The sequence below is a fragment of the Danio rerio genome, chromosome 23 (assembly GCF_049306965.1).
Source record: "Danio rerio strain Tuebingen ecotype United States chromosome 23, GRCz12tu, whole genome shotgun sequence".
In the NCBI taxonomy this organism is placed as follows: domain Eukaryota; kingdom Metazoa; phylum Chordata; class Actinopteri; order Cypriniformes; family Danionidae; genus Danio; species Danio rerio.
Window position 1 is genome coordinate 25,041,470 of NC_133198.1, and position 13,984 is coordinate 25,055,453.

Sequence of the window (13,984 nt, forward strand, 5' to 3'; positions counted from 1 at the left end):
CTACAGTACTTTGTTGATTTATTTAAGGGGAGGGTTTAGATCTGTAATCTAATAGTGAAAAATCATAAATGTTGTTGGTTTATGTTAGAATCAGGACTAACAAAAAATTTTGTTAATGTTTAAGTTTTAATGTTTAAAATTAGTTAATGTTTAAAAAGTTAATGTTTAAGAATTTGATCTCATGATACACTATGTGGTGCATTACGTTTACACTACAAAATGCTTTTTAGACCTCATTTAGGCCAGTATCTACTATTGTCCACTTGTGATCAGATTATTAAAAATAATATATTTTCAATAGAAGTAAACAGGACATAAAAATGAGTCATTCATCGAACCATTCACTCAACTGATTCATTAAAACACTTCATGATTCATTAAATAAAGTCAACTATGCAACTGTTTGAATCAAGCTCAGAAGGATCCTCTAACTTAATGTGTATCTATTTTAGGTAGTTAAACACAAATAATAAGAGTGTCATATTTTTATTTGTTTTAATTATTTAATTAGCATTTAACAATCAGACTAAACTCTTACATTTAAAAAAATCTACTCTATGCTAAAGTTGCTGCCTTTCCTTTTCTGTGGGTTGTGAATATCACAAAATGTTTTCCTCTAGAATAAAAGAACATCATCAAATGCTTGTCTTTGCAAATATTGCTAGATTTAATAGTACTAATGAACTGAACTCAACGACTGAGAACAATCAGTTATTTCTGCTGATCCAGCACTCAGTTTGATAATTACTTTCAGCAGTTTTCCACTCTTGAACTAGGGCATCGCAAGCAGATACACATTCCACAACTATTTCTCTGAGGACAAAAGTTGTCATTCTTCAGAAAAGACAGGAGAGAAGAGCTGGTTACATATCTAACCATCAGATAAGTATCAGAAACTGTCAGAAATGAAAGAGAGAGCGCTGACATGTGGTCTGTTTTGAGTTTGTGTTAATGGGAGAGTCACACGGGAGCGTCATCAGGCATGACAGAAGAATGTCATGGTGAGCGCTGGGTCTGCATCTCATCTTCACAAGGGCTCGGACAGAGCTGTATGAATACACCTCAGCTCATCTGTTACTGTTTCTCACCGCTTTCATCGCTGGAGATGGATCTCACCATTAGATGCCACATAACACATATTGCTGAGTCCCGTATAGCTCATTAGAGATCAAGGGGTCGCTGCATGTGCTCAAACACAGGCCTCTTTCCTCAAAAGAACCATCACCAGCTTGTGATATATGGCCTTAAATGGGCCGCTGTCTGTAAAAGCGAAAGCAATTGCATTTAGTGCTCTACGGGCTGTGCCAGAGGGATTATCACCTACTTAAGAAGCAAAATTGAAAAATTAATTGTCAATGGGACTTCATTTGATTGTCCAAATTTACAAATAAAGTCAGAATACACGTTGTTGCTGCCTAATTTACCCAGAAAAAATCCTAATATAAACCTAAATGAAAAGAAAATAGTGAAAATCTTTTCTTCAAAACTGTGACATTCATGTCATCACGACACTCAGAAAAGCTAAAATGTTTTCACCCCCCCTAGTGACTGGCTTCACATAAACCCCACCCTTTCAATCAATTTAAACAAATACAATGCCTGCATAAAATCATTCAATCAATCGATGCATATAAATTTTTAATTTTTAATTCTAAATATTTTTTGTGAATGATGGTTTTTATCAATTTAAAGTGTTTTTATTGAATGTTTACTTTTATTTAGTTATGTGATGCTAAAAGGTGGAATGTGGAATGTGTTCCAGGCTCATTCTTAAAACGTACCTCTATATACAATTCTGAATACATCCCAGGAGCTACGTTTTTTGCAGTTTTTGTTTTCACGAAATCCACCAGAGGCCGTTCATGCCTGCTGTTCTTGCGTAAATCCACCAGAGGACACTGTTGACTGACTGAATGACTGATTGATTGACTGACTCAACCTCCTCCTTCCCTAAACCCAACCAATAGTATTTTCAAAAGCACAGATTGACCCGCCCACCACCTTCTCTAATCCCAACGGACAATTTTCAAAAGCAATCCAGAAAAATCTTTGTCTGATTTTTACCATGTTTTCAGATTTTACCACATTCTCACCCTGTTATTCACTTGTTTATTTTATTTTTTGGATTTTGTTTTTGTCTTTGCTTTCTGGAACAGTTCCCCATCAGACAAGTTGTGGTCAATTACTCACTGCATCTCAAGTCCGCCGACATACATGGGGAGCTTACTGGACAAACTGGTTAGAAACGGAAAGCCGTCCGTATGGAGGTAAGCGGTAACCTGTTTAGCATTAAAAGAAACGCCATCATACCGCCCGTAGCAATCGTTTTAAAGACGAAATGCAGCCATACTTACTTCTGGCTACATATTTCGTGATCTCCAGAAACATATAGGGCTACGATTTTAGAATGAGCAGATGTTGGTTTTAAAAAGTGTTTGAGTGAAACTAAATTTTATAGATATAATATTTAGACAATATTGAGTTTTGACATTAAACAATTATTTGATTAAATAAAAAAAGAGAAAAAAATAACATACATGAATAATATCAATTATAATGTGCTAGTTTTGCCTATTAGTTTGCCTATTAGTGTTCTCATTTTGTTTTAATGAACTAAAATAATAGTTTACATTTGAGTATTGCTCTTACTCTTATCAGTTTTATCAATTATATTGTTGTACTCATTTTTGTTGTAGATACTTCGTAAAATCAAGTCAGTTTTTATGAGTCCCATCTATAAGTACAAACAATAATTATTTAAAAGTTACAAAAACAAAGACTGCTACGAGATATTTGCAACATCCAACATTTTTTGAGATTGAAAATCTTGATCATGAGTGTGTTAATTCCAGTCTATCTCTTCCCTGTTGACTACAGGAGCCTCTTGGGCTACCAACGAGCCCCTCATTTCCTGGTGTTTAAAGAGGGACTAGAGTTGTGTCCCTCCTGTTTGATTGATTATTAGAGTGACCTGAGGGTGAGGGTGAACTACTCAAGCTCATTGTGAGGCCCATGACACAGGAAAGGCAAGTGTAAAACATGAGGGTCTTACCCCAATTACCGTACACAAGTGACCTGCCCATCGGCGGTTTAAGATCCACATGCTTAGCTTTATTCTTCTGCAACAACCGGATATAATAACTTAGTAGTCCACGAAATATGAAGTAATGCTCATCAACAGATTTGCCATATCATAAAACTATCTGTTACAAAGCATATCACGTGTAAAAAAGCTGCTAAACAACTAACAATCACAAGCGTCCAGATGTTCAGTGTCAAATTCATAAGATGACACTAGCAGGATTACACACAAGCGTCGCCGCTCTTGGATTTGTTTACAGAGTGTCGGGTCAAACTAGCTTATTGCAAAAGTGTGCAGATGGTCTTGTCATTTGAGAGGCAATAGGTTAAATGAATTGTATCAGCACTAGCTGTCAGTCAGTCAGTCTTCTAGAGCAACATTCCCCTGTCCGGGAATGCATTGTCTCCATTTGGTCTTGCTGGAGGACTATAATCTTCTTGTGTACACGTGCACTAAGCAAACTCATTGATAATCCTTAAAACATCACAAATGATGTGTCACGTTTACATAAATCACTCACTCCAGTCATAAATCTTGTCACATTTTAAAAAGTTATTCACCTAATAATTAAAAAAAATAATAATGTGGTCAAATACAAACTCTTTTATCTTTCATTACATGGACACAACTACTTAATTATGAAAGCTTTAGAAAGAAAATGAGACTGTAAATGATGACAGAACATCCATTTTTGGCTAAAGGGAATGTCTTTAGCTCCTCAAGCCCACCTGTGTCAATCTGTACCCCTCTCTTTGATAATAGTAACTGTCCTGAAAGCGGTGCAGACATGTGGTGGAATTCTCCAAAGTAAACAGCTTTCATTGTGCCGAGACGGACATGCACAGGCATAAGCACATTTATGCACTCTATTGAACATACAGACCACACATGCTGTTGAAACCTCAAGAGACATAAGCAGGACTTCCTATTCAAGTGACACTCACAGTCACATATGAAGCCCTAAACAACAGCACATCTTAATAATAATAATAATTAAGCAGCACATACCCTCAACACAGGCGTTGTTGCAACTTCAACCGCTTGCTCCTGTCCTGATATCCTACACCATGTCTGAGGTCTGCTCTATCCGACAGGCACAGACTACACCAAGCAGAGAGGAGAAAAAAATACAGCATGAATTAGCATTCCTAAAGCAATCACGTGACACCAGTGGACCAATCAGGTCTCTCATAATCACTATGACCCACCTCTAGCTCCTCCCTATTCTTCTCTCTTGTTTCGCTCTCTCATAGAAAGCCTTTGACAGGGTTGTGATATGCATGTGGACTGTAGATGCACCAATTTTGCTAATAACACTTTAGTTTGATAACTGCCTGCTTACTAGCAAAATAATAGTTGAATTCTGGGTGTTTATTAGTACTTGTTAATGCCTTATTCTGCATGACCATATGTGAACCTGGATCCCCAAACCAGTCTTTAGTGTCAGTTAATGTTAATTGAGATTTATGCATCTGAAAGCTGAATAAGTAAGCTTTCTATTGATGACATGAGTTATGACATTATTTGGCCGAGATACAACTATTTGAACATTTGGAATCTGATTTTAAAAAATCTAAATACTCAGACAGTTGTCTTAAAAGTTGTGCAGATTAAGTTCTCAGCAATGCACATTACTAATCAAAAATGAGAAATGATACATTTATGGTAGGAAATGTACAAATATTGTATGTACCTAATATTTAGATGATTTGTGGTTTAAAAAAATGAATATTAATTTTGACCCATGCAATGCAGTGCTTCCCACAGGTTTGAAATATACTTGCGGTGGTAGTCGGATTTAAACACATCCTTTACCCATGGCACATAAATGGTTAACTACATGTGACACAAAAAAATAAAGTGTTTTTTTTAACAATACTTTTATTTACTGTTATACACCATTTCTTCCATTTCAATGGGTTAAAGTTTTAAAAAGGCAGATGAAATAAAAAAAACATACCCTATTTCTTTTATTTGTATGCTATTAGGAGCAATCTGCACACTGAATATGCACACGGAACAATATGTATGCAAACTGATTGTATATATATATATATATATATATATATATATATATATATATATATATATATATATATATATATATATGGATCCTACTTTATATTTATATTTAGTGACATTAAGTACAATACACTTATTTTGTACATACATGTTTCTAAAATGTACTAATACTAAAAAAATCTGATTGTAATTACATCTGTAGTTAATTTCTGTAATTATATTTATAATAACAGTATTGATCCATCTATTACCTTAACCAAACCTTAAACCTAAATATACCCCCAGACCTGTTGAGAGCAACAGAAGTGTTGTGCAATGTTCCAGTACTCAGCATAAATAAGTACACCTCACAAATCTATCTTTTAAATTCATATTTTTAATAGGAAGCTATACAGTATTGTATTTGTGTATATTCTTTAGATTAGTCAGTACTGAAGCAAAATCTCAAGCTTATCTAACAAAATAACTCACAATAATGGTCTAAAAACTAGTACACTCAAATTTATATTTAGAAAAATATTAAATAAAAAAAAAATGAGTTGAAATTTTAAGGTTGTAATTTATTTTGCGATATTTTGCTGGAATTTAATTGTATTATCTTTTAATTTCTAAATATTTTTGGTGAATAAAATATTATTTTATTAAATATGTCTGTTTAATAATTTTTTGGAAAATATTTAAATGCACCAAAATACATTGCCTATATTTACTGAGAAATGGAGAAAAATATTCATTTTTAAAATGGGGTGTACTCAATTATGCTGAACACTGTATATTTCTGATCTAAGTACACAGTATTTAAGGCCACTTAATGTAAAATGTGACTGCATAATCAATCTAATGGCATAGTATCACACAATGAGAATGTAAGAGAATGTAAGCATGACATATTAATGCATGTTTTTGCTATAAACAGGCAGCTCACCCTATATAACAACAGCGTGCTAATGTCCTGACTGCATGCTTGCATTATCCTCCATCTTATTAAAGTCTCTGCGTCTCATTACTGCCGGTGGGGGGTTGAAGTCTACAACACACCTCTGTTGCGTGACCCTGACTTTTACGAGCCCACCTCAACAAAGAAAGTTAAACAGCAATCATCGCTAAAGTCTGCATTTTTGCCGGAGGGAGACTCAAAGATTGTGTTTTGGATTGCGGTATGAGGCTATAAAGTGGCTGGATGTGGAACAGGATGCTGAGATACTAAAAGCCGTTAAGTGATGGGCGGTGTAATAGTGCGGGACACACAGGTGCATACACCGCGTCCACATAATTAAACAGGTCAGAGGACAGCGGGGAGAATGAAGGGGGTGATTGTGCTATTTTCTGCTCTGATAATAAGTTCCTTATGCTTCTGTTATGTCTGTATGTGTGTGTGTGTGTGAGAGAAGATCGTTATCGGTAATGAGCCTATACAGTTTATGCTTTAGAAAGAGCAGAGCTATTTAAATTAGAGAAATAATCTGTAACTCAATGAAAACAACATGTTTTTAAATGATCAGTTTTTTATTTCTCATTTTATCTTAAAAATGTCGTATTTATTTGCATATTGCTTATGTATTAGTAATTTAACAAGCACATATTAATTCCGTTTTCTGCATGTGCGTATTTTCTGCATTCCTTAATCCTGTCTTACCTGCTTAACTACTAACTTAAGATTAATAAACAGTAAATGAATCAGCTTAATGTTAATATTTCTTCCTCGTATGCTTTTATTTATGTAAAGATTAATTGGCGGTGGTATTGACGCATGCTCAGGGCCTGTATGCGATATCTAGTGTATAGATCTATGCCGAGTACTGATTCTGATGCTTTAAGCTTCATGTAACTTTGCCATTGCATAAAGCACATTTTCCCTCTAAGTATGAGATCTCGCCTTACCTAAGCAAATAAATCAGGGATGATGCATACATGTTATGTGCAAAAGCAGCAGGAAAAAAATGGTAAGCAATATTACTAACAATGCAATTTGGAAACGTTGCTCATGTGTTGTAGCACCGCTGATGTATATCTAGGATGTGCACGTGCCACTCTTCCACTGCTTGTAAAGTTGTAAACAAACACTTGTGATCAGATTCATGAGATCGGCCAGATCAGAGAGTACCGATTGAGTCATGAAATGTGATTATCCGCTGATACTGATCTCCAGCCGATCGATTGGAGATCCTTATTTTTATGCCAACATTTTATGTGTCCCAAATTCAGCCCTAAAATACTAATTATTGGGTTACAATGGCTTTTACATTGTTTGCATATACACGTTAAAACATTAAAGTAATCGTCATTTACTTAACCACTTCTATTCAGAAATCCTCATTATTTGCTGCCACATCAAACCACTAAAACTTTTATTTGCATGCAGGGTAGAGCGTTACAAGCTTTAAAAAAAACATGCAGCTAGACTTCCTCTTATTCAGTGGACTACAAAGTGTATTGCTTTGGTAATTTACGTTATGTTCTTTGCAGATATTTTCCTATCAGCATGCTCAGGCGATTTGTATTAATGATTAGCTATAGTTTCCAATACAAATCATGAAGTAGACTACATACAGTATGGCTATAGATCTTTATAACAGTGCAGCAAAATACTCACATAAAATGCATACAATTTCAGTTGTCACTTGTACAAATAATGTGTTTTATGTAAATATTATTCAAATGCTTATTTTTTTAATCAAAGTTCTGTATCTTTTTGTTTGAGTGTGAGTTTGTATTATTAATGCAATACACTGATGACTGAGAGATGATTGAAAAAAAAGAAATCCTCCTCAATAGCCTGATGTTTAATATTAGACATTCACATTTTAATGAGTATCAAATGTTTAGTTATTTAATAATTTAACTAAATAATGTACGGAAATTAAATGAGTTGCTGTGTTCGTCTTAAAATATTATAAATGCACTTTATTTTAATGTTTTCTTGTGTGTTTATCTAAGAAAATACTGGTTACCTAGGTTATAGCATATATTGTTATGAGTAAAGTGTGTAGTTGAGGTTTAGGAGGAAGGTACTATTTAGAAACTATACAGTTTGTGGAACAGTTTTCTTAAAATGCTACCAACAATTCTTACATTTTTGTACAAATACGTAAGTGACTTTAGTATAGTGTTCATCTTTAAATATTACTAATAGTGTAAACCTACTTTTTACATTCACTGAATCGTTTTAAATCCATCCATCCATCCATTCATCATCCTTATCTACAGTACATACCTGCATGTACATCAGCATCAAATGTATAGTACATCTATCAACTATTAAAAGCTAGCTAGCTATACTGAAAAATATGCAAGCCTTTTTTTATGTTTTAAAATGCATCAATCAAACAGAACTGAGCTGAAATGCTAGTCGAACTGTGCTTGAGTGTTTCTGATTACCAGTAGCAAACGCTCAATCAAATTAAAGTGCCGCAGGATGAACACCTGATGTGTGACTGATTAGCATTAAGCTTGTCATAACAGTTTATTCTCATGTCACTGATGCAATCTTAGGAAACTAGTCTTTATACTTCCTATGAGGATTAAAGAGCTTTGGCTAATGCAGTGGCCTGGATACACTTTATCTGGGTAATATGAAAGGCGTTGGCGTACTTCAACACTGGTACAATCCTTTCTAAATAGTAAAAATAAGCATCTATCTCTACCAGGGACTGAAGAACAATTGGTCATTTTTATAGGAATTTAGGAGTGTTTCAGTATGTAGAACAATGAGGTGAACATAACATTAAGTATTATATGGGAATAACGGGTACATCCCATTTCAATTTCTAGACCAGAAAAGACTGACAAAGAATTAGCAAGCAAGGATCAATCACTCTTTATAAAGCTGTTGTCATGGGTGAAAAACAGCTCACCCCCACTCAGCGCTGTTGGTTATCAGTCGTAAAACGCCCCAGTGTCACTGTAATTGCCCCCATATATACGAGACGCCCACCTCTTTCCCATCCATCTCCCCTGTACTTTGGCTGTAAATCACTCAGGTCCTCTCAATGGGGGTGACTGCTGCCTGTCCATCCACACACACATGCCGCACACATGCCACAAACTGCCTACTGCTCATTTCTCATCCCCGGAGAGACAGACATTGACTTCTGTTATAACAGGACTGAACATATTTCCACAGTGTATATTTGTGGTTAAACTCAGTAAATCAAAATTGACTGTATTTTTTATGTAATAGTGCAGTATTTATTATAAATAGACCCACACAAAATCTGCGCGCACAGAAATGAGCAGATATCCCCAGATTTTTTTAGCCCATCCTTGAGTCCATTCATTTACTTATGTAAATATATTTTAGTCAGTTTTTATTATTAATTTCATTAATAATACTGACTAATATGCTAATGTTTGTATGATTTATTTACAATACAGCTTTCAAAGTAACATTTTCTATCTTTCAGTGGATACCTGTATATTTATATGAGACTTGCTTTGCTTACCAAACAAGTGGATAAAATTAGATTAGCAGTGTACACCTTAAATAAAAGTATTTTATTTTATTTATTTATTTTTTTATTTATTACATTTTTCTAGTTTTTAGTAACTATACTTTACTTTAGATATACTTTACTATGCTTTACTATACTAAGCTATATTTTTATATTTTAATGAAATATACTGTATAAATCTTTTTCAAAATTCTGCTCAGAAGTAGCTAAAAATGTCTGTAGATTCTGTCTGGCCCTGGTTATAAATAATGTATCAGTTCACATCAATTCATTTTAATCATGTGCCCTCATTATCTTTTATCAAAAATCTTCCATCTTGCAACAACTTCTCTTTTCTGATGACGTGTTAACTGACGCAAGGGTGTAGCAATCTGTCAATCACACCCAGTAATGTTCTACCCTGTTTTGTTTTTCTCATGTAAGAAAAGCCATTTCATTTAGATATGTAAGAATAATAAAGAAAAAGAAATCGCAACTACTGATCTATTAATTATTATAAACAATACAGTAATACAGTGCTTTCAGATATCGATTGAATATTTTAACTTCCATTTTATAGTTTTTCTCAGTCGCTTTAGTGCATTTCTCAGATCACAATTTAAATTTTGCAAAACGATGTGTGCAAATAGCAAAATACCATAGATTACTGCAAAAGCCAGTCTGTTCTTGTGTCATTGTGTGCATAAGTCAATATAACAGTGCACTCTGGATAGGCTGTTCTGATATAAATATGGCTATGTATTTCACTTGTTTTTTTGCTCTATGTACTGTAATTTGTTGGCAGATTATGTCATTGTGATACAGACAGAAAAAGGCAGCACTGCATAGAACAAAGAAAAACAAAACAAAAGTAGAAATGTGAACATACAGTAACATCTCTGTGAACATCTCCTCTGAGATGTAACAAACGATTAAATGTTATGGGGGGTGAGACTATTCAGACAGAGACCAAAATAATACATTTTGACAACATGACATAGGCAATTGATAGCAGAGAATTGCACATAATCATTTACGTAGATCTACAAAAGCATTTGCAACGTGTTCATAATGAGAAGCTGCTTTTGTGATGTGCACAAATGACACAATGATGTGAAGATTGAACAGGTAGTTCCACCAAAGGCGGTTCATTCATTCCGCTGTTGCGACCCCAGATTAATAAAGGTTCCAACGTGAAATGAAAAAGAATGAATGAATGAAATGGACCAAAGTGACTGAGAAAACTGTAATGCTAACTGACTTTGATTTGCAAGAACCAATTCCATTTCCCACAGCAGCACCACAAAAGTTCAGAGGTCATAATCAGCGTTTACATGACATCACACGCCATTATGTCAACATAATCCATTATGGAAAGCTTTCCTTCTGAAATATTAATGATGAGTAAGCTGCAAGAATATCTCTGAAGTATTAGCTCTTCTTCTCTCGAATAGCTTATATTTGATTCTTTAATACACATATGTCTGTATACAGTGTATTATTGGCTCACTGAGGAGAATTTACTTGTTGAAGCTGCTGAAATTGTGACACATTTTCCCCACAAAATTGACATTTTATCCTTTGTGTTGTAATGCTGCCATCTGATGGCAGGTAGCGGAAAGATCACATCTCACTAGGCCTACAGTACTAAAGCATGCTTTCAGTTTTCTCAAATAATACTATTCTTGTCTCTTAGACGGTCATTTAAAGCCATTAGTTCAATTTTTTTTAAAGTTTTTTTTTATTATTATTTAAATATTATTCAAATGTCAAAATGTTATTATTACATAACTTATTTGTGTATAGATTCTTAAAAGAAAATATAAATTCTAATAAAGCGACGCAGTGGCACAGTGGGGAGCGCTGTCGTCTCACAGCAAGAAGGTTGCTGGGTTGAGCCCCGGTTGGGTCAGTTGGCATTTCTGCCTGGAGTTTGCATGTTCTCCCCGTTGTATGGGCTTCCTCCGGGTTTCTCCCATAATCCAAAGACATTCGCTTTAGGTGAATTGAATAAACTAAATTGGTCGTAGTGTATGAGTGTGTGTGAATAAGTGTTTTTCAGTGTTGGGTTGTGGCTGGAAGGGCATCCACTGCGTAATAACATATGCTGGATACGTTGACAGTTCATTCTGCAGTGGTGACCACTGATTAATAAAGGAACTAAGCTGTTCACATTAGGTTCATGTTAACTTGTTTTAATTACATTTTTTACCACAATTTTTTTCATGCTTATGAATGTTGTATTTATAAAATATTTGTTCAATATTTCTGTTTGTATTTTTCTGTATTGTTTATTTGGAATGTATATGGACATATAGTGAGCACTTTTAACCAAAGTGAGAAAATAAATATATTATTCAGCAACAATGCATTAAATTGATCTTATAGATTACACTAATTTCGAATTAATTTAAAAAATACATAAAATATTAAAATCAAATAAAATATTTTTGAACAGAAGTGTAAACAGTAAATTTGTTGTCATCAAATGCTGGTTTGATTGAATTGCATTGTACAGTAATAATCTGCAATGTGAGTCTGAATCATGATGTTGTCTTGGTAGTCATTGGCTGCTGATGTGGATATTTGCTCAGTCACTGGATGCGGCATCAGGTGATGAGGTTATTATGATGACATTATGTGCTATACAGTATTGTATATGATTAATGAGACGTGGGCAGTGCATGGCTTGTGTTTTGTTTTGTGCAGGAGGAGCCGACAGCTGCTGCTCTTTTTCTGTCTTGCTCTTTTTCTCTGTCTTTCTCTTTCAGTCATCACAGACATGACCAAACCCAGCGAGACCACTAGCCTGGTCAGGCCAGCCGACAGCTGCAAACAGGTACAGTAAGTCTCATTTGCAGCATCTTAGTTGTATGATTTTTAAAGTTCATTTGGATATACCATATTTTACACTGTGCATGTTATGCATGTTTTGTGTGCTTAGTGTTAAGTGATGGTCATTCATGCATAATTATGGCAATACAGCTGACTGTAGGAAGTGTGTTAATTTGTTGACAATGCAGTACTTAATTGTACATTTATATTGTGTAACCATGTTACACTTTTACACTTGAATTAATACAGTAAACGTTTGCATTTATCAAATAGTACTTCAATGTAAACATACTTTAAATTTACTTTAAAGTGTTTTGCATATTACATGTATATTTTGGATAAATTTGTACATGGTGAATACTAATGTGGCCTTTACATTTAAACTGTAAAGCTTTGGTACTTTATATTTTATTATTAGTTTTAGATACTTTTTAAAAGTTTTATTTATGTTTTATTATTTTTAGTGCACAAAACTATAATAAAAATGTGAAATATTGTTGGAAATAATAATAAAAATCACCAGTAAACAGTTTTTAATGATATGTTGAATGTATTAAGTTATTTATAAATGTGTTTTTTAAAGTTTCATTTTATTTGAATGGTATATATTTTATATATAGTTTTAGTTTACTATAGTATAATACTGTAATTATACTTGTTATTTGGAATTATACTTGGAAAATATTTGTTTGTTTTCCTAATAATTCTGAAGTGTTCATTTACATACTTTTTACATGTCCATCAAAATAACACCTTTTCTGGTTCAAAAGTATAAAAGTATACAGAATATTTAGCATATAAAAAGCATCCACTTTACCTCATGTGTAGTTGTGGCGTTTTCAAGTAGGCAAAGGGGCTGATTTGGGCAGGGTTTCCCTTCCCATCTGTGTTGAGTGTGCTGAAGTGCTCTGGACGGAAGTGGTGCTCGAGCTTTAATCAGATTATTAGCTGGGACTGCATTTGCTTTGTTGTTCTCAAATGATACTTCCAGAGTCCTGTCCTTTGCCTTAATATTTCCATTCACTCTGCTTCAGGTCTGAAACATGATCATGATCAGTTGATGATCTCCTTTTTCTGTCTCAGATGATCTCAAATCACATGATCCAAACTCTTTCATGCATGTTTTCTAATGTGCAATCTGTGACACTGCAGTTTGTGGACCAAACTTATTCGACACGCGTCGCTATGCTGTGTAAGTCAGTCTGGAACAGAAAATTATGTAATAAAACATGCAGTCTATAAATCTTGCATTAAAATCTTAATCTTAACGTATTGAAAATTTTCCAAAAAGAACGTTAATGTTAAATGGTATTAATTCATTCTAAAATGTAGAATGACTTGCAGGCAAGTATCAAGATGTGAATAAAAAAAAATGAATTGAAAGTGAAGTGTAAAATACAACTTATACAATACAAAACTGAGTAATAAATTAAAAACATAATACAAATTATATGCAATTGTAAATTAAATAACAGTTTTATTTAAGCAGGAGCTTACAGTGACAGGGATTTTTATTATTAATTAAATATAATGAAATATGGGACTACAAAATGTGTAGTTTTTTTAAATGAAATTTATACGTCATCTAAATAAATAATGAATACAAATAAATAAA

At 33.9% G+C, this 13,984-nt stretch overlaps 1 protein-coding gene and 1 long non-coding RNA gene across 6 annotated transcripts in view; one reads left to right on the forward strand and one right to left on the reverse strand.

Moving 5' to 3' along the window:
* Positions 1 to 4,180, reverse strand: part of phc2a (polyhomeotic homolog 2a (Drosophila)) — a 67,511-nt gene extending 63,331 nt beyond the window's left edge. For 2 of the 3 annotated variants that reach the window (XM_068216661.1, XM_005162144.5), the window contains exon 1: positions 4,091 to 4,180. The gene's annotated coding sequence lies outside the window, so the exon portion shown is untranslated. The remainder of the gene's footprint in view (positions 1 to 4,090) is intronic. The other variant, NM_152958.2, reaches the window with a different exon arrangement.
* LOC141380487 (uncharacterized) overlaps positions 1 to 12,373 on the forward strand; it is a 76,599-nt gene extending 64,226 nt beyond the window's left edge. The window contains exons 4-6 of one of the 3 annotated variants that reach the window (XR_012398482.1): positions 2,157 to 2,267; positions 2,878 to 3,030; positions 6,025 to 8,014. This is a non-coding gene — a long non-coding RNA (uncharacterized lncRNA). Of the gene's footprint in view, positions 1 to 2,156; positions 2,268 to 2,877; positions 3,031 to 6,024; positions 8,015 to 12,097; positions 12,148 to 12,243 lie in introns of those variants that run through there. The other 2 variants (XR_012398483.1, XR_012398484.1) reach the window with 2 other exon arrangements.
* Positions 12,374 to 13,984: the final 1,611 nt, after the last annotated feature.